At 41.8% G+C, this 24,448-nt stretch overlaps 1 long non-coding RNA gene across 1 annotated transcript in view; it reads right to left on the bottom strand.

Annotated features, from left to right (window-relative positions):
- The window catches only part of LOC115098511, a 143,819-nt gene that overhangs the window by 87,039 nt on the left and 32,332 nt on the right, over positions 1-24,448 (bottom strand). Inside the window, exon 2 of the long non-coding RNA XR_003858539.1 lies at positions 325-447. This is a non-coding gene — a long non-coding RNA (uncharacterized LOC115098511). The remainder of the gene's footprint in view (positions 1-324; positions 448-24,448) is intronic.

Raw genomic sequence — 24,448 nt, 5'->3', positions numbered from 1 at the left:
CTACCCTTCCACTCTTTTGGCTCCACTGAGGTATTTTCCACCTCCCAAAAAGAAGAAAATAAATCTCTGGATACCTCTGGATCTTGTTGCCACCCTTGCTACTCCTGCTTCATTGCCTTGCTTCTTTCTTGGTTCAGTACCCTGCTGTGTTATTACCACACTTCTTGCTGCCATATCCCTCATTCTATGCCAAGGGTTCTTCATGCCACTGTTGTCCCCTTTGCCCCTCTTTTGATGCTGTGGGGTATTCAATTCACTGTTTGTGTTGTTTTGCCCCTCTTTTGGTGCTTTGAGATGTACATGTCAGTATTTGTTCAACTTTACCTTTCTGATTGTGGCTTGGACTGTTGGTTCTCTTTGCCCCTCTTTTTGTGCCATGGAGTGTTCATGCCTCTCTTGGTGTCATGGGGCACTGTGGTATCTGCTGGTGATGCCTATCAGCAATTTCTAAAAATGTGGATGAAAAAGCCCAAAGTTAGAGTCAAAACTAAAATGTAATGCTTCCTCTTTTGACTTTAATGGAAAAAGAATTATTATTTTACAATACCGATGTTGAACTGGTTTTATCACACCGGTTTACAGCTTAAACAATGGAATCTATAAGTATAGATTTCATATTTTACATTGAAACATTGTAACATGATTATTTTTGTAACATGGAAAACTTTGAAACATGAGTGCATATGTAACACAGGTAACTTTGTGATGAGTACTTTTGTAGCAAAGGTAAGTTTGGAACAAGGGTAACTTTGTGACAAGGAGATCACTATAACTTAGGTGTAGATGTAGCAAGATGGATTGATGCGCATGGGTTAACCATTATAGGTTCTTTTGTGGGGTGGGGGGAGTGACATTTGTGTTGATTGTGGGGGGGCTCAGCTTGGTGTGATAGGTGATGTGTGATGTGTTGCTGTGGGATATGCTTTTTTGAAGAGCCAGATTTCAAGGTTCTTTTTGAATGAATGGGTTGTGGAGTCGAGCCTGAGTTGAGATGGTAAACTGTTCCAGATTGTTGGGCCTGCAATTGTTAGGGATCGTTCTCTTGTTGAGGTTAGGTGGGCCATTTTTAGTGATGGAATTGAAATGAGTCCAGTGTTGGTGGAGCGGAGTGTTCTCTGCGTGGATTGGAAGTGCAGGGCGGGGCTCATCCAGTCGAATTTTTCGGTGTATAGTGCTTTGTGGATGAGTGTTAGGACTTTGTATTGAATCCTGTGTGGGATGAGCAGCCAGTGTAGGTTTTTGAGATTGGTGAGATGTGCTCAGTTCTTTTGATGTTTGAGATTGATCTTGCTGCTGCATTTTGGAGTAGTTGTAGTGGTCTTAGAGTATTGGTTGGGAGGCCCAGGAGTAGGGCGTTGCAAGTCGAGTTTGGAAAATAGTAGGGTTTGAAGTACTGTTCTGTAGTCGTGATTGTGTAGAGTAGTGGTTTGATTTTTTTGAAAACCTGGGGCTTGAAGAATCCCTCTTTTATTGTGTTGATGTAATTCTTCATGCTGAGTTCGTTGTCGATGAGAACTCCGAGGTCTCTGACTGTGGAGGTTGTTTTACTCATTCTGGTAGGTGATGAGTTGTTGTGTTTGAGAATTGAGATGGTCTTTTTGATGTGCAGAATTTCAGTTTTATTGTGATTGATGTTGAGGGACATTTGTGATAGAAGGTGAGTTATTTTTTGGAGGTGGTTGTCCCAGGTTTTTAGTATGTTTGCGATGTTTTCTTTTATGGGGAGTAGAATCTGAACATCGTCAGCGTATAAGAAGAATGTTAGCTTTAGTCCTGATAGGAGCGTACATAGGGGAAGGATGTAGATGTTAAACAGGGTTGAGAGGGATGAACTTTGAGGTACTCCATGAGTGAGGGGAATTTGTTTGGATTCCGTAGTGTTGATTCTGATTTTGTATGACCCGGATGAAATGAATGAGTATCTAATCTGAACCAAACAAATCAGGAACCTGAACCAAATTTTAATTTTTGTGCATAGTGCCTATGTAAATATTTTTTGTGTTAAGGAAAACACTATGAAACCTGGCTATTCAAAAATGCATATGATCTAACTTAAAATATCAAATTGCAGAGATCTAAAATATCAAAATACAAAGAATAACAATATCAAAGGAAAAAAAAATATTAGAAGAATGAATAAGAAGCAATGAGAGATGTAAAGTATCTTAAGACATCCCAATGACCAATATGTTTAAAATTATTGAATTAGAATATACGTATCACAAAAACAAGGTCTTTAGTTAATATGTATCTGAAAATCACAGTAGATGTACTAGATCTATGTTACTCCATGATGAGTTGACCTGTTGTATGAATAGCAAGTACTACAAGCAATCACCCAAGGATGTGTGAACTCTGCATACCTTCTATACAAAATGTCTCAAAACATAGCTTTTTGGTTTTCCCTATATCCCTCCCACAGTCCACAACCCAACCCCTCTCCCCATCACATCCCATCTTACCAAATTTTCATTAAACAGAGATACATCTTTGCCAATAAAATTAATCTAATGTTGCACCTCTCACCCCAGAAATGGTTACATTCTTTAGGCCATGGACATATCATTTAATATTGCCATTTTTAATAGCACATAAGAGATAAACATTGCATTTTTTCAGAGCAGAAGAAATAGGGACCCTAACTTTCAAATGTATCCTTGATACTGCATTTGCATGCGTAAGTGAATGCACAAAGATTTTATAAACCGTGTGGCAGAAAATGCATATTTCTACTCCAAAAGTATAAACGAATAATTCCAATCCAAGAAAATGCATTCTTTCTTTATCCATTTTATAAATATGCGTGCTTATCTTTTATACTCAAAATAATCCTGCCAGTGCGAATAGACACCCATAATTAAATGCAGAGGCAGGTATATTTTAAAGTATGCGAGAATGCTTGGAAATACCAGTTTGCCAATACCACTACCAGTTCTCCCAGTCCTTCTCCAGTTAACCTAGACCCTCTATTATTTCATCCTCAATCCACTTCACCTATACCTCCCAACCGAAAACTGCAGTCAAGTATGATTTCACTTGCAGCAGTCAATTAACAGGTGTAAAAGTGTACAAACAAGTTTCATAGTGTATAAGTGTATATCTCTTATAAAATAGCAATTTTTGCACTTACTTCTTAATCCTGCCCCATAATGCTACTGGAGCACTCCTTCCCCCCTCCCCCAGGAAAATTATACACCCATAACTAAAAAGACGGGCATACTCTTGCTTATAAACTAGCATTTGGATGCTTACCTGCTATAGCTTTCCCATAACCACTCGCCATTCACTACTACCCCTCAGATCCTCTCATCCCAAGATTAGGTTCTAAGTTCATCTTCTTCTTAGCTTGCTATTTTTTCATCTGATCCCCTATTAAAACTGTAATAACCTCTCATCCCTCCAGTTCTTTCAGTTGACACACTACATCTCCTCTTGTTTAAGTTGCTCCCAAGTTATCTCCTCCATTGTTCTATGTAAGACAACTTTTGTTACTGTCTGTATTTTGGTTGTAGTGTAAACCGGATTGATAATTAACTCTGTTATTTGAACTTCGGTATAAAAAAAGTTATAAATAAATAAATAAATATATGCTATATTTATACTTGAAATCTTTTGAAAATTCACACCAGATTTAAGGACTGTTTTCAATTTTTATTTTATTTTTCCCAGTGTTTCTTTTTGTAATGGTAAAAATGGGAGAAAATCAGTGATTTACTAAACTGTGGTATTTTCTCCCAGAGGTACTGCAGCTTGGGGAACTGCACATTATTTTCCCAAGTGGGAAAAAATGAGGGTTAATAGCCCCACTAATGCCACATCATGGCAGCTTCTCAGCTTGGAGCCACAATCATGTTAAAGGGCCAGAGGGGCCCAAACAAACCCCTCCAATATATGGAATCCTCCCCCCAGGGGTCTTGTGAGACCCCCTTTTACCACCCCCACTGCCCCTAGAAGTGAACCCAGTGCTCAATAAAAAAAAATACACATCCCTCCACATCCCCATCCCCTCACCCAGACTTAGAACCCTCCCACCCTAGCCCACCCCCAACCTCCATGGTCATACCTTGAAAACCTGGTTGCCTAGTGGGGCTTGGAATGCCCCCTAGGCTCCAGGCTTTGCATTGTCTGATTTAAAATGGCAATGGCCAGCCACATTTCAACTTAAGCCCCATCATGTGATAGAAGTATAAATTGCTGGCTAATGCTATTTTTCTTTAGCCGATACAGAACCTGGAGCCTAATAAGCACTCTGGGCCACACTAAGGGCTAGATTTTCTATCGTCGCATGGCTCTGTGAATCGTGCAATACTGGGGGGTGGGGGGTGGCAAAGCGGGGGGCAGGCCTGCGAAAGCCGGCAGTGACCGCACCACCGCGGTGCAATCGCTGCCGGCTTTCGCAAACCAATAGCGCCACCATGAAAGGTGGTGCTATTGGGTGCGTTACTGACGGCGATAAGCGTCCTTACCTTTTCGCCATCAGTGATATCTTTGCGGCTTCTGCCCTGGTGCCGCCCTGACTCCTCCCCTTCCGGTGCGGACGCCACCCAGAACCCGCCTCGATCTAGGTATCGCATGCGAAAAGTCCCTTTTCGCATGCGATCCCTTTAAAAAATGACCCCCTAAGTCATCAGGTTTTTCAAGGTATGACTGGGGAGAGGCATAGGGATGCCCAATGGCTGGGGAGCATTTGTAGGCTGGGAAGGGTCATGTTGTACAAAGGGCCAGGGTTGGGAAGGCAGAGGGAGGGGCATGAGCCACATTTATGTGTAAATTTTTTTAATGGGCACTGGGACCAATGGGTGGCAGGAGGATGGGTGGGATGGGATTCTGCCAAAACTTCCAGGGAGGTTCCACATATTGGGGGGGGGGGGGGGGTGCATTCTGGAGACTCTAGCCCTTTAAATTCCAGCCCCAGATTAACTGGGATGCACATTAGCATGCTGATGCTTCCAGAGAAAGTTAGCTACAACCCCTGAGTGTAGCTAACTTTCCTAAAAATAATATGGCTTGTGATTTTTCAGGAAAACCGTACTACTTTATTTACTTTAAATTACATAGCATTGAGATGCTTTGCCTGCATTTGCAAAGCAGCTAATAACCATACCAGCATTATTGGGGTAAATAATTTAAAGTAGCGCACATTATCACTACCATAATGTGCTTACTGTGCAATAAACGTCTAAAGTGGCTTGGAAAATGGCCGCCAAAGTGTGCTAACCTTTGGAGGCTCTTCTGTTTTCAACATGACCATATCTATCAAACCCTAATGAAACCGAATTTGCCATACCTGTATAACAAAAAGATTTTAAAAACTGTGATCATAGTGAATTCCTAGACTGGCCACAAGCCTTATTCATTTTTCATAAAACAGATAAGAAGCACTTCTGAGAGTATGATCAATAGTGTATAAAGGTGATTCATTATAAGGTAATAATCTTCTATTTTAATCTAAACCTTCACTTTATCTTGTTCTACCAATCTATCTGAACTCATACAGTGTAAAGAGTATGTGTCTTCTGCACCTTAATGACATTTCATATTCTTTATACATTCTAATTTATTAGAAAGAACATGAAAAATGCATTAGCTGATATAATTAAACCTGTCAGTCAAATCAACTGGTTTTGCATTAAAATGTTTTAATAATTTAATACTAATCAGATTTTTTTAACGAGAGGTCATTTCTTAGTCATGTTGCTTTTTGCATTTGTAAACTCCTCACAAATAAACCGTATGTGAAGGACAGAAAGCATATTTTGAAATCGAATTCATTAATCAGCTTGTGGGGATGACACAGTACAGAAAGCCATTTGCTTTCAAGAAGGAATTGTAATGAATTTAAAAAGAGAGACACTGTCTAAGCAATTTTTGTTCAAACTCAGCTGCTCCCTTTGATTCTAGCAGGTTCAGGAATTATTGGTATAGCAGAAACTAGAGCATATTGCACCAAACACATATTAGAAAAAAAAAGCTGAGCACCTAAAATTTAGGTACCTAAAATAGATCCCTGTTTTCAGCATATAACATAGGCACCTGAAAATGAACACGTAATTTAGGGGCTTAAAATTAGGACATCCAATGTATCCTTCTATCTATTTGCCTATATTTATGGGACTAAGGGCCTTATTTTCTAAATGTATCACACGTGGTAAGGGATGTTTCGCACGCGGTAAGGGACGTTTCGCACGCGAAATGTCCCTTTTCGCGTGCGATACCAAAATGGGGGTGGAGTCGGCCCCGGAAGAGGAGGAGTCGGGGTGTCACCAGGGCCGACTCCGCGACGACGGCGCGCACAGTGAAAAGGTACGTGCGTTTTCGCTGCCTATTTCGCTCCCAATAGCTACACCTCCTATGGTGGCGCTATTTGCTTATGCGATCGCTTCCGGCTACTGCAGGCCAGCCCCCCGTTTCGGCCCCCCGCCCCTCATCTTCTAAAGTATCATAGGCCTGCGATACTTTAGAAAATGAGGCCCTAAGTTAGATGCCTAGTCCTGGAAATCAGTACTTCTCCTGATATGAACCCACTACTGGCCTCACCCACTTTCTAGGAACCTACATTTAAATGCCTATTAAAAATAAGCGCCTACATTTTTGCAAACAGTAGGGAGAACTTTTCATTTAGGAATCAGTTCTCAAGCTGCCCTTATTGTGGCAAGCCACGTAAGTTATTTTACATGCAGAGTTTGACAAAATAATCAAGGTAGTTTTTCTTTGGTTATTTCCCCATGAAAAATATCTGCACAAATTTGCAGCTGCTTTTTGTCTGGGCACTTTTTTAAGGCAAACTTATCCTGATAGTTTTCATTATTAAAATCTAGCTGCAAAAATGCCTTCCTCGGGAACTCCTTCAGTCATACACAGCTAAAAATACCCAACTTGTTGATGTACACAGTATTTTACCTGCATAGATGGTGGACAATAATAAAAAAAATCCATTTCCGCGTGTTTAAAAAAAAGCATTATACCCACAGATTAGTTGTGATTATTATCCCTAGTTATGCAGCCATTTTATAACTTGCGCATTTATATGCACATTTATTATAAACAGCCTGACCAGGCGCATGTGTGCTCAGTTTTAAATGGGTGCACGCCTATGCACATAAATCATAAGAACCTAAGACTTACCATACTGAGTCAGACCAAAGGGTCCATCAAGCCCAGTATCCTGTTTCAAATAGTGGTCAACCCAGTTCAGAAGTACCCGGCAGGATCCCAAGAGGTACATAGATTCCAAGCTACTTATCCCAGGGATAAAAAGTGGATTTCTGCAATGCAACCTTAATAATGGTTTATAGACTTTTCCTTCAGGAACTTGTCCATACCGTTTTTAAATGCTGTTACACTAATAGCTTTCACCACATCCTTGGGCAACAAACTCCAGAACTTAATTATGAATAGAGAAAAAAAATATTTTCTCTTATTAGTTTTAAATATATTACCTAGTAACTTGTTATGGTTTGTGGGTTTGAGGACCCTTGGTCCGAGGTATGAGTTGTTACCACCTGTGGGGAGGAGCCTCACAGGCCCACACTGTCGGGAGGCGAGGTTAAGCACAGCAGGGAGCTCTGGGTAAAACTGTGGAGAGGTCCCGAGGAGTCAGGAGGAATTCCCCAGTAGACAAGCAGGCTGAAGATAATACCTTGACGGAGACCCCCCGAAGGGGAAGGCACCAGGCAGGCCATAGAGTGGGAGGCTTGAGACTGGCATGCAGGAGGTATAGCAGAGAGACATCCCCGAGGGGCGGAGCTGCAGAGCGAGGGAGGTGCAGCTGTAGTGACGCAAGCTAACCCATGGAGCAGGGAAGCCCGAGTCCAGTCTCCGATGATGACGTAGGTAGAACCCAAGGAGCAGGGAGCACCAACAGTCTCTGTATGATAGAGAACCATAGCCCCGAGGAGCGGGGAAGCGCTGGTAGTCCAGTAGCACGTAAGCGTGACCCCGAGGAGCAGGGAGGCACGGACAGTCACAACAAAGCACAAAGACACTGTCCCGAGGAGCGGGACAGTGCAGAGTCTCTTGAAGTAGGAGGACGCAGCCCCGAGGAGCGGGGAAGTGCTGACAGTCCAACACAGCACATAGGCACCACCCTGGGGAGCGGGGAAGCGTTAGAGTAAACTACTGAGTGGTAAAGGTGTTCCAGGGGGCAGCCCCGAGGAGCGGAGAGCCTTGCAGAGAAGGACTTCAGGAAGCACAGGGCCAGCCCGAGGAGCGGGGGAGGCCAGGAGATAAGGTCCCAGTAAGAGCGCCTACAGGCCCCTGAGGAGCGGGTACCAGAAAGAGTCCAAAGTCCAATGGAGTCCAATACGTAGCCACAGGAACACGGAACAGGAGCTAGTAGAGATGTACAGAACTTGTTGCCAAGTTGGCTAGCTGAGGGCGAAGGAGGAGCTTTAATACCTTGATCCGATGACATCATCAAGCACGGATGCCCCTGAGGTTCCCGCCGAAGAGGCTTCAAAGTAGGGCCCGGTGATGCGTGCGCCTGCCTAGGAAGGCCCGGAGACTATGTAGCTGGCGGCAGTGTCTCGGCCGCCACGAGGAGCTATGGGGAACGTGGCGGGAGAGATTGGCCTGTGCCACAAGCAGACCGGGGGAGGGCTGGAGACGGTGCAGGATGTAAGTAAGCATGGTTGCAGCCATCTGCGACTGACGGGCATAACATAACTTCATTGTGTGTCCCCTGGTCTTTTGTACTTTTTGAAAGAGTAAACAACTGATTAATGTTTACTTGTTCCAGTCCACTCATTATTTTATAAACCTCTATCATATCTCTTCTCAACCATCTCTTCTCCAAGCTGAAGAGTCCTAAGCTCTTTAGCCTTTCCTCATAGGGAAATTGTTCCATCTGCTTTATCATTTTGGTCACCCTTCTCTGTACCTTTTCTAATTCTGTTATATATTTTCTGAGATATGGTGACCAGAACTGCACACAGTACTCAAGATGAGGTCACACTATTGACAAATACAGAGGCATTATGATATTCTGTTTTATTCTCCATTCCTTTCCTAATAATTCCTAGCATTCCATAATGCTACTTCTACTTTGTAAATTGGGGCATTTTAAAAGGGATGCACATCCATGCCATTACCAGTTTGTCCACCAGTTAGCCAAGTTAACAGCTAGGTCCTCCAAACTCCCCTGGTTGAATAACTTACACTCCCCACCAAGTTTCTCCAAACCCTTAAAACCCCTCAGGTATGGCTAGATTTTTTTATTTTTTGAAACTTACACCTCATCCCTAGCAGAAGTAAACTTACGTGGTAGGGGATCTGGACGCATGCCTGGGCATGTAAGTATTCATGTGCACATCTCTTGACCATGTCCCCATGAAACACCCATGTCCTGCCCATGTCTTGCCCATGCCCCGCCCCTTTTTGGACACTTTTGAGATGTTTGCGCAGCGGGAGATATGCGTGCATATGTGAGGCTTTTAAAATTGGTGGGCATGCACGAGCCCACTCATGCATGTATCTAGCGATTTTGGCATGAGCTGGGCTTTTAAAATCTACTGACTATTGTATTACATTTGACCACACCTCATAAATACACATTTCATCGCATAATATCTAGTATGGTGTAACATACATAGAACATAAGAACATAGGGCTTGCCATACTGGGTCAGACTGAGGGTCCATCAAGTTCAGTATCCTATTTCCAACAGTAGCCAAACCAGGTCACATATACTGACAGGAAGGAACCCAAATAGTAGATAGATCCCATGATGCTAACATTCAGGAATAAGTAGTGGCTTCAGGAATAAGTCTACCTGGTTAATAATGGATTATGGACCTTTCCTCTGTGAACTTGTTCAAACCTTTCTAAAACCCCCTAACTGCCTTTACCACATTCTCTGACAATGAATTCCAGAGCTTAATTGTGCACTGAGTGAAAAAATATTCTCTACAATTTGTTATAAATGTTCTATTTACTAACTTCATGAAGTATCCCCAAGTCCTTTTATTTTTTCAAAGAGCAAACAATTGTGGCAAGGTCTTCTGACTTGGGTCCCTGCCCTCATGGGCTATAGGGTGCTGGGACTGTATACTAGGGATGTGAATCGTTTTAGGACGATTAAAATTATCGTCCGATAATTTTAATATCGTCTTAAACCGTTATGGAACACAATACAATACAGATTCTAACGATTTATCGTTATAAATCGTTAGAATCGTGAGCCGGCACACTAAAACCCCCTAAAACCCACCCCCGACCCTTTAAATTAAATCCCCCACCCTCCCGACCCCCCCCCCAAATAACTTAAATAACCTGCGGGTCCAGCGGCGGTCCGGAACGGCAGCGGTCCGGAACGGGCTCCTGCTCCTGAATCTTGTCGTCTTCAGCCGGCGCCATTTTCCAAAATGGCGCCGAAAAATGGCGGCGGCCATAGACGAAAAAGATTGGACGGCAGGAGGTCCTTCCGGACCCCCGCTGGACTTTTGGCAAGTCTCGTGGGGGTCAGGAGGCCCCCCACAAGCTGGCCAAAAGTTCCTGGAGGTCCAGCGGGGGTCAGGGAGCGATTTCCCGCCGCGAATCGTTTTCGTACGGAAAATGGCGCCGGCCATACGCGTATGGCCGGCGCCATTTTCCGTACGGAAAATGGCGCCGGCAGGAGATCGACTGCAGGAGGTCGTTCAGCGAGGCGCCGGAACCCTCGCTGAACGACCTCCTGCAGTCGATCTCCTGCCGGCGCCATTTTCCGTACGAAAACGATTCGCGGCGGGAAATCGCTCCCTGACCCCCGCTGGACCTCCAGGAACTTTTGGCCAGCTTGTGGGGGGCCTCCTGACCCCCACGAGACTTGCCAAAAGTCCAGCGGGGGTCCGGAAGGACCTCCTGCCGTCCAATCTTTTTCGTCTATGGCCGCCGCCATTTTTTGGCGCCATTTTGGAAAATGGCGCCGGCTGAAGACGACAAGATTCAGGAGCAGGAGCCCGTTCCGGACCGCTGCCGTTCCGGACCGCCGCTGGACCCGCAGGTTATTTAAGTTATTTGGGGGGGGGTTCGGGAGGGTGGGGGATTTAATTTAAAGGGTCGGGGGTGGGTTTTAGGGGGTTTTAATGTGCCGGTTTTTCGATTTTTAACGATTTTTAACGATTTTTCACGATATTTTACCCCCCCAAACGGCAACAATACGATTCCCTCCCCCTCCCAGCCGAAATCGATCGTTAAGACGATCGAGGACACGATTCACATCCCTACTGTATACAGTGGCCCTGGAACTCTGGACTCGAGCTGGACTGGTAAAGACTATTCTCCAGATACTGTAGGGGAACTGGTGGGCAATGTTCTCCTCTTCTTCCCCCCCCCCCCCCAATGCAAGCACAGAGGCACCAGGATAGAGCTGCTTCAGGTTACAAAACACAGTAATAGACTTGTGCTATTGAAGATGGTACTGCTGACAAAAGTCCCAGCAATTACATTGATAACCCAACCAAGAACGAGAAGGGAAGAAGGACACCTGACTATGGAGCTGGCCAGCAAAACAAGAAGCCCAAATAAGGAAGAAAAGGCACAATTTTCTGTCTTGGCCAGTCTCTCTTGGGGAAATGGCTATAGAGGCTGGGCTAGAGAAAGAGAAGGGGAATGAGGGGTGTCAACTTCCAGAGGAGACAGAGCAAAGCGGGCTGCTCTGAAGAAAGCAAACTTTGTGGAGAAAAAAGAGCTGTTTGGAAAAAAGAGAGATCACAGCTAGTCTTCTCTGTGGAGGACAAGAGACTGTTGGACTGCCAAGATTTTGGAGTCAGAGGATGCTGGGCCCACTAGAATTCTTTCTCCCATCAGTGCCAATAGCTAAGTATACAGCCATACAGTAGGGAATGGTATTAATATAGAGGACTGATCAGTGGCTACTATCAGTCAGCTTGTTAAGGGCATAGCCTGCCATCTAGAGGGTGGATTATCAGACTTTTGTACCCCAGAATGACCAGCAAAGAGCTGACACCACAGCTGAGAGAGTTGTGTGGGGTCGGGAGCAATGGGATTTACTGGACATACAACAAGGAACTATAAAACAAGTGACAGTGAAGAGAATTTAGCCAGTGGTCAATTCCCAATCCTAAATCTCAGATGACTTGCAACTGTTTGCATTTGGCACATTATCAAGGCAATTGTGGGCCCCAACCAGGATTTTGATTGTTCACCTGTTTTGTTTATTTGTGCACAAGGACAGAACTAATAAATTTAAAACAAAAAAAGAAGAAAAAACATTTTTTTTTGGGAGGGGGAGAGCCAATATGCAAGTGTTAGTTGCAGTTTAATCAACATATTGTCGTGCATGTTAATCCTTTGTTTACTGAACTGCATATACCCTAGTTTATGTTAACTGTGCTTTTGAGTGCATTTGCTATTTATATTGACTTTGCTACTCACTAACTTCTATATAATTCCTATCCCCTGCCCTCCTTCTTCTATCCCTCCCTGCTGTTTAATATTATAAGTAAAAGTGATAAAAGCATTCGTAGTGTGGTGATTTTCCTTCCTGTGCCCCTGTTGTAGGAGTGAGGTCAGAAAAAGGACTCTGGGATGAAAGAGTGACCATTGAAAGATGGAACAGGTGAGCAAGTGGCTTATCTACCGCAGTGCTAATGTACCCTCAATCCCTACTGTTTACTTCTGCTCAGAGGTGCAGGTGGGATTCAGTCTTCGTGTACAATCCCTTTCCCATTGGCAGCAGTATACATGTAAAGTGGGTGCTACACAACCAATTCACATTTAACCTTTCTACACTCATGATTTTCGAGACCTTGATCATATCCTCCCTCAGCCATCTATTCTTCAACTGAAGAGCCCTAACTTCTTTAGCCTTTCCTCATAGGGGAGCTGTTCCATCCCCTTTATCATTTCTGTTGCCCTTCTATGAACCTTTTTCAGTTCAGCTATATCTTTTTTGAGATGTCAGAACCAGAATTATACACAGTACTCTAGGTGCGGTCTCATCATTTATGTATTTATTTATTTAACAGTTTTTATATGCCGACGTTCAATGGTGATATCACATCGGTTTACAATAAACAGAGAACTACACTAAATTAGCGCTTGACAGGGAACATGGAGTGAAACAGAAACATTATGACATTCTCTGTTTTATTCTCCATTCTTTTACTAATAATTGCTAATATTCTGTTGCTTTCTTGATTGCTGCTGCATACTGAGCCAAGGATTTCAAAGTATTGACCATGATTTCACCTAGATCCTTTTCCTGGGTAGTAACTCCCAAAATGGAACCCAACATCATGTAACTATAGTTTGGATTACTTCTTGATATGTGCATTACTTTGCACTTGTCCACATTAAATGTCATCAGCCATTTGGATGCCCAGTCTCCCAGTCTCGCAAGGTCCTCCTGCAATTCTCACAATCCGCTTGTGATTTAACTGCTCAGAATAATTTTGTGATGTCTACTAATTTTATCACGTCATTCATTGCTCCCTTTTCTAGATCATTTATAAATATATTAAAAAGCACTGATTCTAGTACAGGACCCTGGGGCACTCCACTGAATATCTTTATCTATTGAGAAAACTGCCCATTAAGTCCTACTCTTTGTTTTTTTTTAACTTTTAATCATTTGGCAATCCATAATAGGACATTGCCTCCTATCCCATGAATTTTTTTCCTCAGGAGTCTCTCATGAGGGACTTTGTCAAACTCCTTCTGAAAATCCAACTTTACTGCATCCACTAGCTTAACTTTATCCACATGTTTAATAACCCTTTCAAAAAATGTAGTAGATTAGTGAGGCAAGGTTTTCCTAAGATAAATCCATGTTAGCTGTGTCCCATAAAACCACGTATATCTGTATATCATTTAGGATAGTTTCTATGATTTTTCCTGGGACTGAAGTTAGATTCATTGGTCTATAATTTCCCAAATCATCCCTGGTGCCTTTTTTAAAGATCAGTGTTATATTGGCCACCCTCCAATCTTCAGGTACAGTAGATGATTTAAATGATAGGCTACAAATTACTAGCAATAAACCTGAAATTTCATTTATGAGATTTGTTTTCAGAACTCTGGGGTATATACCATCTGATCCAGGTGATATGCTACTCTTTAGTTTGTCAATCTGCCCTATTACATCTTCCAGGTTCATGGTGATTTGTTTCAGTTTCTATGAATCATCACCATTAAATACCATTTCTGGTATGAGTATTTCCCCAATATCCTCCTTAGTAATCACCAAAACAAAGAATTCATTTAGTTTTTCCACTAAGGCCTTCTCTTTCTTAAAGGTCCATCAGCAGAGTGGTCACAGTGAATGCTATTAAAAAGACCCACCTACCATTTTGACAGTTTCCTGTTCCTTCAGCTGGCCAGAACTGCCTGACATATTGTTGTTCTTGTGTTTCTAGGTTTACCTGCAGTTCTGCTAAACTGACACTGATAGATCCACTAGGTGGTGACATGAACAGAGTGGTGATGGTTAACACTTGTGAAAAGACATGCCTGTATAGTTTCTTTCCTTTTAGCTGGACAGAATGGCCTGACATCATGCTATTGTTGTTTCCAGGTCTACCTGCAGCCTGCTACCCTATTTGACAGAGCCAACCAGCTCCGTCCACTAGGTGGTGGCATTAGCAGAGTGGCGACAGAGAACACCAGTAAAATGACCTGCCCTGCCAGCAGGCCATTAGCAAATAGCTATGATAAAAAGCTCTGACCATTTGCACACACTTTTTCATGACATTCACATGACTTTTTATTCTACCCGGGGTTTTGTGATCCTAGGGATTGTGGGGGTTTTGTGTTTTAGGGGCAATTTGGAATGTGTGAGAAATAATTTTAATGCCTCTCCTATAATGGTTATGAGCAGATGGGGCAGGTATAGTCCTAATTATTGGTTTACACTACCTTTGGCTATATCATGGCAGAGGCAGTAGGGGTCTTAGGGGTCGATTTTCAAAGGAGTGCATGCCTGACCATGTGCACGCGGTTCCTGGCGCGCACACATGGATGCAGCTATTTTATAACATGTGCAGGTGAATGGCTTTTTCCACGCACGGGGGGGGGGGGGGGGGGGGGATTTTCAAAGCCCATGCATAGCGTCAGGACTAGGGTTTCCCCAGTTCCAAAGGAGCAGACTGGGAAGGAACTTCCCTACACCTCTACCTAGCCTTCCTACGCTTTCCCCTCTCCTCTCCTCCCCGACCCCTAACTCCTTCCTAACTACTTACTTTTTTGTTGGTAGATTACTTACTGCTCCTCCGGAGCAAAAGTATTCTGCACATGCCAGCCGGCTGCTGGTGTGCGCTTCCCCAGAGTAGCAGCTAATGACGCTGTCCTGGCCCTCACTTGCTCTGCCCCTCCCCACACAGAACACGCCCCGGCCTGTCTCTTTTTCTTGGCCTGGAACCTCTGCACATAATGGGGGTTACGTGTGTGGCTGGGCCCATTCTAAAATGTGCGTGGTGCACGCAAAGCCCGGCCACACACATTACCCCTACTTTTTACGCACGTGGTCCCTTTGAAAATTGACCCATAAGTGTGTCCGATTTGTAGCAAAGCTAGTAAACATATGTTAACCAGTGATGTTCAGGATAGATTTATTTTTATTGCATACTTTAATACACAGTCCATTTATAGTAAGATGGATATTTTGTTTGCAACCCTGGTTAATGAAAAACAGATTTTGTTTTGTTTGACAGAAACATGGCATGTGGATGCTGATTGGATTTTACTAAATCAGTTTTGATCTTTGGGCTATTCTTTTCGTCAATTTAGGCAGGCAAAACATGGAGGTAGGGTTGTGGTATTTTTAAAAACTCGATTAATTGTTCATTAGTTTCCTTTTGATTTTGGTCATGGCTGTGAAAGTGTAATGCTTAGAGTTGAATCATGGGTAGTTTGTTTGATGTACTGTCCTCTATTGACGATAAGTTCTGATTTATCAGTATTTCACTGAACTTTAGACCCCATTGATGATGAGGAATGAGAAGTTAATGATTTTAGGTGATTTTAATGTTTACCTAGGTAAATCTTTAAAATGTTGTTATGAGTTTTTGCAATTGCTTGATGCTTTTAATTTGTCTGAGGTAATTCAGCATCCCACACATGAGGCAGGGAACATTTTAGATTTGCTGATGTCTACATGATGCCTGGATTGTGGAGTCCCGAAATAAGGAATTGTTGATTTGTCCAGTTTTATGATCTGATCATTTTTTGATCAAAATGAAGTTTGAGGTTGTCACTGGATGTTGCTGGTGATAAGAACTTGGTGCTTAAACAGACATATCATGGACCAATAGATTTGGAAAAATTTGTGGTGGCGTGGGCAATAAAACAATCTATGATAGATTTTGTCTCTGTCAAATCATTAGTAGAGTCCTTTAATAACACTCTTGCTGAAACTATTCAGGCTGTGGCTCCTTTGATGCAAAGGAGCAAACTGTGCCTTGGTTTTCTCAGGAATTGAGGCAGAAGAAAGATATTATGTGGCATGTGGTGTGAAAGTGGCTCAAGACGCACTCCTAGAGCATGAGGAGAACTATCAGGCTGCTCAGCTTAGCCATAGATCTGAGTTTGATAAAGCTAGGTGTAGTTATTACATTTTGAGACTACAGGAGTCTTTGAATCTTCCTAAGGAATTATTTGGTTTAGTCAATCCATTAAGTCAAACAGTGAGAGATGAGCACACTAATGTTGATTTTGACTGTGAAGACTATGCTACCTTTTTGGGGTGAGAAAGTAAAACAACTGCTAAGCTCTTTGGCGACAGCTGCTCTTGAAGTTTCTAATGTTTTGCAAGAGGATGTTATGGCATATTGGGAAACACTTGTTTAGGTGCCTACAACAAGGGTTGCTGAGATTATCTCTCAGGTTAGGTTTTCTCATTGTTTGTTAGATCCTTGCCCTTTTTAGGTTATTGGTTCAATGCTCTTTGTTTTATTAGAGCTGGTTATGAGGATTGTGAATTTATCCTTTAAAAAAGGCAATAGTTGTTTTGATTCCAAATGACAATAAGTCTGCTGGAGGTAGTATGTCTAATTTTAGGTCTATTTCTAATTTACCCACTCTTGCCAAAGTAATAGAGAAACTGTGCTTTTCCAGCTCACTGATTTTCTTGAAACCAATTGCTGTTTGTCACCTCATCAACGGGGCTTTCATAAAGATTACAATACAGAATACTTTTTGCGTTGCAAGATTATATGCTATGACAACTTGATTGAGTGTCTTGGTAGTGATGATTTCTCTAGATAGTTTATCCACTTTTGGTATGTTTGATCATACTACCTTATTAGGTAGACTTTCATCAATAGATATTTGTGATACTGTACTCCGATGGTTTCAGTCATACTTGGGAGGTCGACAGTTTCAGGTTCATTTTGGTCAGCAGCAATTCTCATGGAAACCTATTGTTTTAGGGTGCCTCAGAGATCTACACTTTCCTCCATGTTATTTAATGTTTATTTGAGTCCTTTAGGGTATTGTTTGAGTCATATAACATTAACTTTAAAATGTACATGGGTGATATACAATTTTTGTTTCCAGTTAAGGGTCCAGTGGACTCCACTGTATCTTTTATTACTGATTGCTTGGGTGCAGTTAAGGAATGGCTTTGACAAAATAATTTGTTTTTAAATGTGTCAAGATCTATTGGCCTGTGGGTGGGTAAAGGTGACAGTCCAGATGAATTTACTAACTTGAAGGTGGATTGTATCCTTTACCTTTTACTAAGTCTGTCAGGGATTTAGGTTTTATTTTTAATCAATATTTGACAGTAAGACCTCAGTTAGCTGTTGTTATTTGTTCTGGATTTTATAAGCTTTGGATGCTAGGACTGTTGAAATATGTGTTGTTTTGACAAAGGTAGACTATTGCAATCCCTTTAATTCATTCAAAGTATTCATTTGCCCAAATATTTTGTTAGGGTACTCCAAGTATTACAAAATGTGACTACCCGGTTGATTGTCTCTTATTCATTGCAAGATCATAATACATCAGTACTGCGTCAATTGCATTGACTACTTATAATATAAGGCATGAATGGAGACTATCATTTATTTCTGATATGCCAGTTACATATTTGCCTGCTGGCTGCTTATGTTCTTCCAATAATCAATTATCGAGTGCTCCATCTTTTAAGGATTATTACTTGCAGGTTACCTAGAGGATGGTATTTTGGATTATTGGCCCAAAGTTATGGAATAGCTTGCCTATTGAACTGTGGTCTCTGGCAGATTATAAATTATTCCATGAACAACTGAAAGTATACCTATTTTAATTGTTTTATTTTGATTAACTTGATTAATTAATTAACAAATAAATAAATAAATACATGTGTTTATTATGTGTACCTAAGGATAATTGTACTCCGCCTAGCAGGTGGTTTCTCTTTATAGGAAGATCATATGTGATTGTAAATAAATAAAATAAATAAATAAACAAACCTCTTGATCATCTAACAGTTCAACCAACTTCCACACAGGTTTTCTTCTTTGGAAGTATTTGAAAAAACGTTTTATTCTGAGTCTTTGCTTCTAAGGCCAGCTTTTTTTCAAATTTTCTTTTTGCCTGTCTTATCAATGTTTTGCATCTAACTTACCAGTGCTTATGCTTTTTCATTTTTTTCCTCAGTTGGATTCTCTTTCCATTGTTTAAAATAAGTTTTTTTTGGCTAAAATAGTCTCCTTTACCTCATCTTTTAAGCAAGCTGGCAGTCATTTGGCAATCCTTGAAATTTTTTAATGCATGGAATACATCTGGTCTGGGCTTCCTAGATTGTATTTTTAAACAATGTCCACATATCTGATGTAAATTCTTAACCTTTGCAGCTAGACCTTTTAGTATTTTTCTATTTACTCATTTTATCAAAGTATCCATTTTGAAAGTTAAATGCTAGAGCAATAATTTCCCTTTATTGGAGTTTTTATTGGAAACTATCTAGATGCTCTAACTCTCCAAATTTGTTAGTATTCTTTGAAGATACCTCCTTCTGAACAATGCGCCCACTGAGCAACTGTTGGTCTTCCCCCATGTTCTAGTTTAAAAACTGCTTTATAAAGGCTAGTCCCAGTAGCATGGTTCCAGCCTGGTTAAGGTAGAGTCCATCCTTTTTGAATAGGTTTCCCCTTCCACAAAATGTTGCTATAACAAAACTAAAGCCCTGTTCCCTGCGACATCGTCTCATCCACACATTGAGATTCCAGAGCTCTAGTGCCTCTGAGGTCCTGTGCGCGGAACAGGGAACATTCCAGAGAATGCTACTCTGGAGGTTCTGGATTTTAACTTTCTACCTAAGATCCTAAATTTGGCTTCCAGAACTTCCCTCCCACATCTTCCTATTTCATTGTTACTCACATGTACCTTGATAAATTTAGCACTGTCTAAAATCCTATCTAGGTAACGTGTGTATCTGCCATTTTCACACCAGACAGGCAAGTTACCAAGTGATCTTCATGTCTACCAGTCACCCAGATTGATGCATTCCTAATGATCAAATCACCAACAATGATGGCTGTCCTAACCCTTCCATCCTGAGCACAAGCCCTTGGAGACCTCGATGTGAGAGGATACAGCATCACCTGGAGAGCAGATCCTAGCTACAGGATCATTTCTTACTATCCCAAGGTGATTGTCTCCTTCCAGGTGACTTTGCTTCTCCAAGACAGCACAGGGGCTGCCAGGCCGAAGGAGGGATTTGGCTACTATGTCCCAGATCATCTCATCTATGTATCCCTCTGTTCTCCTGAGCTCCGTCAGGTCTGCCACTCTAGCCTCTAGAGATTGAATGAGCTAGAAGATCTCTGTTTTGAGCACACACATACAACCACTCACCAGTTGGTACATAATCATATATAAGGCACTCAGCTGGAAGGTCCCTTCTTACTGCTGGACTACTGTCTGCATCTTAATATGGTTGAGTTCTTAGTTAATTAAGGTTGCTAAGTGAGTAAGGATTAGGGATGTGAATCGTTTTTTGACGATTTAAAATATCGTCCGATATATTTTAAATCATCAAAAATCTTCAGGGCCACGATACAATACCAATTCCCCCGATTTATCATCAAAAAATCGTAAATTGGGGGAAGGGGGAGGGCAGGAAAACCGGCACACTAAAACCCCCTAAAACCCACCCCCGACCCTTTAAATTAAATCCCCCACCCTCCCGAACCCCCCCAAATGCCTTAAATTACCTGGGGGTCCAGCGGCGGTCCGGAACGGCAGTGGTCCGGAACGGCCTCCTGCAACGCTGAACGACCTCCTGCAGTCGATCTCCTGCTGGCGCCATTTTCCATACGGAAAACGATTCGCGGCAGGAGATCATTTTCCGGACCCCCGCTGGACCCCCAGGGACTTTTGGCCAGCTTGGGGGGGCCTCCTGACCCCCACAAGACTTGCCAAAAGTCCAGCGGGGGTCCGGAACGACCTCCTGCAGTCGAATCGTGTTGGTCTATGGCCGCCGCCATTTTGCGCCGCCATTTTGAAAAATGGCGCCGGCTGAAGACAACACAATTCAATTGCAGGAGGCCGTTCCAGACCGCTGCCGTTCTGGACCGCCGCTGGACCCCCAGGTAATTTAAGGCATTTGGGGGGGGTTCGGGAGGGTGGGGGATTTAATTTAAAGGGTCGGGGTGGGTTTTAGGGGGTTTTAGTGTGCCGGCTCACGATTTTCACGATTTTCACGATATTTCAAACACCCAAACGGCAACAATACGATTCCCTCCCCCTCCCAGCCGAAATCGATCGTTAAGACGATCGAGGAGACGATTCACATCTCTAGTAAGGATGCCTAAAGTAAAATCCTTTCAGTTTATTTGGTTTATTTTTTGTTAATTTGGCAATGACCTGCAAGGGTACAATAATTAATTTATTGATAAGGTTTGGGTCACTGCCTTGTTTTATCTAAATCTCCATTAGATTCTAGTTGTTAAAATGGCTCTTGTCCTTTTAATTTGGATAAGAATCTATAAATTAAAGAATGTGGTTAGGGATGGGTGGGAGGGAATGAAAGACAGTACAAAATTGCTTAGTTTTCTGTTTTTTAAAATCAGGCACACATACTAACAATTACTTAGCCTAGCTATAACTACCATATTGTAAACAATAACCACCCCTTTCCTCAAATAAATTGTTTAGAATCTCTCTGATGGCATCCTTGATTCAGAGTATGTTTTCTATATCCACTTAAATTTGAGTGCCTTCTCAAGTATTTGGCCTGGTCTATACAGATTATAGTTTGAAATATGTATGCACAATATATTTTCTTCACTACAACATGTTGATAAGTGTGCATTTTTAAATAGAAGGCAAATTAAATTTTGATTTGTTAGGCATTTAAAGCTATTAATTAAATGGAATGAGTCATTTGTCAGGATAATTACACTTGTCAGTTTTGTAAATGCACTGTGTCACCTCTTGAAAAAGGAGAAAAATATAAGACATGCAGGCTTATTGTACAAAGTGCCATCTAAAAATCAGAGCAAGGCAGCATTTTATTTAGACTGGCTGTGTTCCTAGAAAGCTCTAGTTATAGTACCCTGACCCCGCAAGAGTGACTTTTTCCTTGTGCTGATAGGTCTGGTATATTGCTGTTCAGGGGCTCTCTAAGCACTCCAGCAGCATGAAGAGTCAGTGTTGGTAATGCTTGCTGCCTATTCAGAGACAAGGCCAAGAAAGGCCTCACTTATGTGCTTCAACCTTTAATCATTTTCATTCACAGAGAGATGGTCTTTGAATAAAAACACAGTGGTCTCAGTATTTTACAAGGGGATTTTTTTTTTCCTGTTATAGGCTTTGGCACACAGAAAGAGACTTCTAATCATTGACTTCAAAGGAAAACATTGAAGTGAGTCTGTTATTATCTCTAAATCCAATTTACAACTGAAAGGAAAAGGTTGTCAGCTTGTGTTTATATAATGCTGCATTGTCCATAATAAATTAAGTATTGTTGCTTTTTATAATCAGTCTAATTGCATGATTAATCATTTAGACTTGGTAATCTAAGATCCACAGGAATTTTTGCTGGTTCTTCTATGAGCAGGATATACTGTACACTGTATGATCAATAAAAGTAATGCAGGCAGCCATGGTTATGCTCCTACTGGCAGCCCAAATGGTATTCATTGGAACTTCTACACATATCATGACTACAGCTTTCTGTCAGCTTTTAAAGAACTGGCCCATACTGTATATTGAGTGGCCTCTCTTTTATCACAAACATCTTCCTTTACAGGGTATGTTATATCAGTCAAATTCTACAATAATAATTTTTATTTGCCGTAGACAAATGTGTTGCTTTCCAGTCCATCTCGTATAAAGACAGTTTTTCTGTCAATGCAGGTCTCTATCTGTTTACATTTTCATCTGTCTACCTATGCATCTATATTAAGGCACATAAGAACATAAGTGCCATGCTGGGTCAGACTAAGTTCTATCGAGCACAGCAATCAGTGTCCAGCAGTGGCCAGGCCAGGTCAAAATTACCCAGCAGATCCCCAATAGCTGATCTATTTCTTGTATCTTAGGGATAGATGCTGGCTTTCTCAAATCTAATTAGCTAATAACCATTAATGGACTTTTCCTTCAAGAACTTGTCCAATCCTCTTTTGAGCTCCAGTATGGGGCCAATATCCTCAATTGAGCGCACTGTATAACCTGCAGTTAGACGCAGGTTGTACAGGTGCTACAAAATCCCATTATGCAATAAGTGAATTAACGACTCCACAACGCGCGTCTAATGCAGAGTGAAACTAATAGTGCTCATCGCATGCAAATACATGCGAATGAGGCTATTAGCTATTCACTCTGAATGCAAAAAAAAAATGTGCATCTAAGATACACATTTTTGCGCTCAGAAATTAATGCCTGTCCAGAGCAGGTGTTAATTGCTGAGCACTCCTAAAAGTAGTACAGAAAAGCAGAAAAAACTGCTTTTCTGTACAGCCTCCTACACCTGGCAGTTGGATGCAGGAAACGGATGCTCCTGAATCCCTGGCTGTGCGCCGTTTAGGGAAACCGACGCCGCTAAATTCGGTGTCAGTTTTCCTAACCGGCGGATGGCTGACGTTCGCGGGCTCCCGTTATCAAGGAGGTGCTAGGGATGTGCAAACGACCCTAGCGCCTCTTTGATGATGTGACCCCTAATTTAAATATTGCATGGCGCCCCCAGGAGGGGCATTTGGAGGCATGGTGCCCACTTTCAGCGCATAAATATATTGCATCGCTCCCATATATTAGTTGCCTTGACCACATACTCTGACAACAGATTCTGAAGCTTACTTGTGCGCTGAGTGAAAAACGACTTCCTATGATTGTTAGTTTCATGGATTGTCCCCTAGTCCTATTATTTGAAAGGGTAAATAAATATTCCCAATTTGCCCATTCCTTCCCACTCATGATTTTTTGAATTTCAATCAATTTCAGTTGTCTTTTTTCCAAGCTAAAAACCCTAATCTGTTTAGCTGTTCTCCATAAGGGATCATTTCCGTCCCCTTTATCATTTTTGTCACCTTGCTCTATACCTTTTTCTATATTTGCCGTGTCTTTTCTTGAGATGGGGCAACCACAACCACACAATACTCAAGGTGTGTCCCTCCATGGATCTATACTAAGGCCTTATGATATTCTCAGTTTTTTTCTCTATTCCTTTTCAAATGAATCCTACCAGTTTCTTAGTTTCACAAGGTCCTTCGGCAGTTGTTCACAATCCACTTCCATTTTGACAGCTCAAAACTATTTTGTGTTATCACCAAATGTAGTCCTCTCTCGATATACCTTTTGCCAGATCAATTATGAATATGCTAAATAGGACAGGTCCCAATACAGACCGCAGGGGCACTCCATTAATTACCTTTCTTCATTTGGAAAGCTGACCATTTAGCCCTACCCTATGTTTCCTAGGAATGTGTAGAAGAAAAAAATCCATTTTGGTTCATTCATTCAGTCTGTTGGCACCCATATTTGCTTCATTAGTTACAAGATGAAAAAAAATGTATATTCGTTTCTTTTGACTTATTTGTTTTCCATTAAAACCTATGGGGAAAGCATAAAGTCAGCTGAAAGTGTCAGGACACAATGCTCATGATTGCAGCAAGACAGGCTTACTGTATCTAAATGGAGATAATCGGTTCAGGTTGTCCTCAATCTGTTATTAAATATTACCTGAAATGCAAACTTATTCTCAATTAATTTTGAAAATTTTTTTTTAAGAGGATGGATGGAAGTTTCATAAATTTTATTCGGCACTTACCCAAATGCCTTCATCAGTTTTAATCATTAACACCCACCAACCTCCATTTTTTAAGAATACATTTTCTAATATTTTGAGTGTGACTCCAACACCCGCATAGAACTCATATTTTTATTTTATTTAACTTTTTCAATTTTTATCTTGATGTTTAAAAACTTATACGTGTGTGCACAACTCCTAAAATGTATCACCGTCGAAAAAGCCACGAATATACTATATGTCTGGCTATTAATGCTTGCAAAACTCTGGCGAATATTA

This window comes from Rhinatrema bivittatum, chromosome 9 (genome assembly GCF_901001135.1).
Source record: "Rhinatrema bivittatum chromosome 9, aRhiBiv1.1, whole genome shotgun sequence".
In the NCBI taxonomy this organism is placed as follows: domain Eukaryota; kingdom Metazoa; phylum Chordata; class Amphibia; order Gymnophiona; family Rhinatrematidae; genus Rhinatrema; species Rhinatrema bivittatum.
Note: the sequence above shows the minus strand (reverse complement) of the source record. Positions and strands in the feature narration are given on the sequence as shown.